We start from the raw sequence: 5,454 nt of genomic DNA on the forward strand, positions 1-5,454 counted from the left end.
CTAGCTGTCTGGATTTACCCTGCAGAGACCTGAGGACCAGGTAACCATAGTCCTCAGATTGGACAGAGAGTCTAGCTAACTGTCTGGATTTACCCTACACCGATCTGAGGAATAGTTACCATAGACTTCAGAAATCCACTGAATTTAAAATTGGGAGGCAGAAGGAAATGGAAAATACACTCATCCGGCAAAATTTCCTAAGGCAATCCCGGAAGTGGAACATCAAGGATGTAGACTAAAGTATCAACATCAAGATGTTCAGACGTCTGTATTTGCAGAAGTATAATCGAGGCCCCTTTTGGGTCCATTTAGCTTTGTTCGGGTCCACTGTTATTTCAACCAGGTTTAATTTTGGATGTTCTGACTGTCTTCAAGTCCCTTTGGGATCACGTGTATTCAAAATAAATATAAAAAGAAAACAACCATGAATTTGCAATATCTATGACGACATATGTGCATGCATTCAGCCATTCATGCATTCTTACAACCTCATAAACACTTAGCGACTAATATAGAGCTGCTGGTCACATCTAAAAACCAATTCCAGGGACCCGTGGCCCCTTGCGGCATGTCCATACCCCTCCTCTCTCCCTCCGTTCCTGTTTCAGCTATTCTTGCAAAGGCCAAAAAAAAGTAAAAATGAAAATTGAATTTAAGCACAGCTGTTTCTAGAGAGGGCAGCTAGGTAAAATTAGTGATAAAGAGAGAGGGAGAGAGAGAAAGAGAGAGTAAAAAATAATGGACAAAGCAGAACTGAATGATATAAACAGGATCCCCAATACTGTTCATTATACTCTATAAACTGGTATTATATGACAGAGAGAGGGCCGGGGGGGCAGAGGGGGAATTACACGGGGCTTTTAACCCTTGTGTTGTCTCCCGTCAACCATGAAACACTGTCGCTTTTTCTGACATTTGTCACTTTTTCAATTTTGTGGGTGCTTTTTTTTTTTAAATGTTTTTTGTTATTTGATATTTCTTATGTTGACATTATCAGCGCTTATTTTGAAGCCCCAAGTTTTGTGATAAAAAAAAAGATTAACGGGTCAAATTTGACCCCAAGGACAACATGAGGGTAAAAATAAAGAAAGAAAGAAAGAAAGCCCAAAAAAAATAGATTGGGTCAAAAACTGCAAGAATATTTGGAAGAGAGAGATGTAGGGTAGTAGAGAGCTCAGTAGTGGAGGAGTGAGTGGCGGAAGGGGCTCTGTGTGTGTGTGTGTGTGTGTGTGTGTCCGTGTTCGGGGGGGAAGCAGGTTGTTTATGATGATCTTGTCACGTTTCGTCTCTCTGGGACAATCAGGAGATTAAGTGTTGAGGAGCGGCCGGGGAGCGGCTGCAGTCACATGCCATTACTCACTCCCTGCATCACAACTAGTGCAAATGGCGCATTACAGGGAAATTATCATCAATATGATATTAAGAGACGCTGGCTAAACCAATCAGGGGGAAAGTGCTTATCCGCTGGTAACCAAAGATGACTCGGAGGCGGCGGCGGCATGCGGAGGCGACACTGACTTGGCCTCTGAGGCTCGAGGACCAGAGATCAGGAACAAAAACTAACACAAACTGCATGACTCAAAAATGTAGTATGGTAGAAAGTTTTTCATATTTTTATGTCAGGATGTGAAAAACTGCTTAAATTAAAACACGGCAATACAAATCCAGCAGGTTTCCCTCTTCCCTGTGTGATGGAGTAATGTTTTGTAGATTGCCTACCAGGTGTAAGCAACCCTTTTTAACTGTCTCCACCCTTAATATGTCCATCTAAAAAAAACTCTGCAGTGGTGAAAGAAGAAGTTAGATCCTTTACTTAGTGTAAAAGGAATAACCACACTGTAAAAAATACTCTGTTACAAGTCAAAGTCCTGCATTGAAAATTTTGCCAAAGCAAAAGTAGTTAAAATAAGATTAGATAAGATAGACTTTGTTAATCCAGCACGGGGGAGATTCATGTGCTACAGCAACTCAATTTTTTTTTTTTTTTTTTACATACATCAGAATAACACAAATGCATGTTCAGTGGACAAAAACACACAATATTAACAGATTGAGTATAAGAAATAGATAAAATAGAATTAATGATAATAAATCAGTTGAGTAAATGTAGTTACATCGCAGCTGCTTTTTTGCCATCTCTGAGAATATATATATATATATATATATATATATATATATATATATATATATATATATATATATATATATATATATATATATATATTTCTCTTAGGGTTTAAGGGGTGTGTTTTATTCCAGTGTGTAACAAGGCTCTCATTAACAGCGGCCCGGAGCACGGTCCCCTGTAAGACTTGTGTCGAGGTCCCTCCCATCGAGGTCTCCCGTCAGGTCAGAACATCATCTCACACTTTCTGATCAGAGAGTGATGCAACCAGGGATCATCTTTGTCACAATGAACCTCTGCATCACCAATGATTCAGTCTTGAATAAAAGACAAGCGCACCGTCGTCAGTTCCGGTGTCAAAAGTAGTGTCAGACACTTTTTCATGTTATATTTATATATATATAATGAAATGTACAGCAACTCTACACATGTTAGTCAGGGTAGGACTAAAACCTGTGACCTGTTGGATGAATTTTCTGGAATTTACAAGAGAGCGATATAGAGACAAAAAGATGGTGCAAATTAAGCACGGGTGCAGGATGTCTGGAGTTTTCTGTCTCCTGATAAGACAGTGAAGAGAATGAAACGCTTGCTTTGCTTTTTTTCGGTAATTCACCTTCGTTCCCCTCTCAGAATAAGAGAGTCGACTGCAAATCCTCCCGTTCTAATATCAGCTGTAATTCTGCATTCCCGCGCTCATTCTCCCCCTCACTTCTCCTTCCTGCACTCCACCACTCTCTCCTTCATTACTTCTCCATATGTAGATAGCCGCACATTATTATTATTTCCCCTGCCTTATTTTGCTGACACATCACTGGCCAAATGAAGTGAGATATACGGCCGGGCTTATTGGTGGAGATGGCCAATCCTCCCCGCCCCCCCCCGTCTGGCCGAAACCATTAAGAAAATGGACCACACTTTGTCTCCGAGGGGTCTAAAAACTGTCGTGTGCTGAGAAGGAGGCAACTATTTTCACAGCTTAATGACATGTAGGGAATAACAAACAACAAATCAACTCACCTTTCAGCTGTCCGGAGATTTCTGCTTAGGTAGTCGGTTAAAATAAATACAACTGGACGATGAAAACAGGATCCCACTATGTGCACCTGTGACTTTACTTCCCATTATAACTAACAGAACTGGGGATTCATTACAGTTTCTGTATATCTGGGTCTGAATGACAACAAAAGAATGATTGTATCTACTGACGGGAGTGCATTAAAATGCCTGGGATTATTTGTGCAACCTTTATTATTTTTTTTATGTCTTTTAATTTTAAGATGCTTTTGGTTCAATTGTTCTTGTTATTTGTCTGTCACTTGGCCGGTTATATAGTATAGATGTTTTGGAAAGCTGTGTAGAGAATTAGGAATTTAGTCTTTATCCACGACCTTCCACTTCTGTCCGTCGCTGCCTTTCTTTCGGCCAGATGTCCGTTACCTTCCACTTTCTTTGTGTTGGAATTTTAAACTCTGGTGGATTCATGAGGACTATGGTTACCTGGTCCTCAGGTCTCTGCAGGGTAAATCCAGACAGCTAGCTAGACTATCTGTCCAATCTGAGGACTATGGTTACCTGGTCCTCAGATCTCTGCAGGGCAAATCCAGACAGCTAGCTAGACTATCTGTCCAATCTGAGTTTTCTGTTGCACGACTAAAACTACTTTTGAACATACACATGTTCCACCCGAGTCTCCGTCCCGAGGCTATTTTGCAAAGACACTGTTGCTCCATCTGGCGGTTAGCACCGCCCATGACGATTGTGATTGGTTTAAAGACATGCCAATAAACCAGAGCACGTTTCTCTCCCATACCGGAAAGTTGTGTGGACTAGTCAGCCCCTCCCACTCAGCGCTGTGGACGAAGGTCTAAGCAAAGCCATGCTAGGAACTAAAGCGTTTGGTGTAGATCGGGACCAATAGTGCCAAAAACATCCATTTATGTTGCAGTTAGATTTTGACTGAGAAGTGTAGATACACACCAGGAAATTGCACAAGATAACGTTGAACGTCCTCACGTGACAGGCAGTGCTAGAAGCTGAGCGACACAGTGAGTATTTGCAGGACTAACTCGGGAGATACTGTAGTTGTCAAGCTAAGTTTACCTGCTAAACGAATACTATACAACAGTTTGTGCAATATCTTAAGAATTTATGCACAATTTTTCGTGTAATATCCTAAAACTACTTAGTTGAGTTCAGGAAAAGATTGTAGTTAGGGTTAAACAAGATCCGTTTGTTACATGATTTACATACATAAGTATGTAAGTTACGTAACAAAAGTGAGTCAACATTGACCCTGGTTCCATCCAGTCTAGGATTATTTGTTCTGGGAGATTAACAGGCTGGGTGAGCACATAGGGATCTGGGTCCAGACTAGTTCAATGATAGCCAGACAGATTATTTTAAGAGGATGGAAGAATGAAGCGGTGCCGGCAAAACAAGTAGTGGGCTTGTGAGATGACGTGGGTGACGGCGTTTAAAAAGTTGTCATATAAAGGTTGGATGTCTATAGTAGAAAATAAGTTAAGTACCTGATGGTGTCAAATGCGATGGTATTTCCCCTTTCGGGGTATGGCTACAGCACCACCCAGTTCATCCTCAAGCAGAACCCTAATTAACTAGCCATTGTCAAACCTGAGCCACTGTCTGTTATCATTAGCGTCATTATTATCATTGTTTGTATTTTGATGCAGTTCAGAGTTACAGAAAACATTATTTTTAACATTTTCTATTATTAATATTTTACATTCAGTGGACTGTGTAGTCTTGGTGGAGGTGTTCGCTCTCCGGGGGCTATCTAGTTTGGAATAAGAGTTTGCTGTGTGTGTGTGTGTGTGTGTGTGTGTAGGCAGGTACAGTAAACAGTGTGGGCATAAGTGTGTGTGTGTGTGTGTGTGGGCGAGAGTAAGAGAGAGAGAGAGAGGGAGGACGAGAGACAGCCAGTGTGGCTGTAGGTGTGGTGCGACCGGCTCGGCTCATTTCACAGCTGTATAGGGATTAGGTGGAGGTGTGCGGTGGAGGAGTGCGGTGGAGGAGTGCGGTGGAGGAGTGCGGTGGGGTAAGCTGTCTCTTTTATCTCATTCAAACATGTTGCTAATTCAGCAGAGAGCGGCTGCCGCGGGAGCCGGTGCCACTAAGCGCTGTATCATTCTCCCTGCCGTGAATAAACTGCTAGTCCTAATCCCCAATCAGCCGCCGTGACACGGATTATCAGCCGCAACAAGCACAGCGACCCAGCAGAGAGGAGGGGAGGGGAGAGGAGGGGAAAAGAGGAGAGGGGAGAGGTGAGGAGAGGAAAAGAGGACAGAGGAGAGGAGGGGAGAGAGGTG

General features: G+C 42.3%; 1 long non-coding RNA gene across 1 annotated transcript in view; it reads left to right on the forward strand.

Annotated features, from left to right (window-relative positions):
• The window catches only part of LOC117949945, a 15,102-nt gene that overhangs the window by 6,050 nt on the left and 3,598 nt on the right, over positions 1 to 5,454 (forward strand). The window lies entirely within an intron of this gene.

This window comes from Etheostoma cragini, chromosome 9, assembly GCF_013103735.1.
Source record: "Etheostoma cragini isolate CJK2018 chromosome 9, CSU_Ecrag_1.0, whole genome shotgun sequence".
Lineage (NCBI taxonomy): Eukaryota > Metazoa > Chordata > Actinopteri > Perciformes > Percidae > Etheostoma > Etheostoma cragini.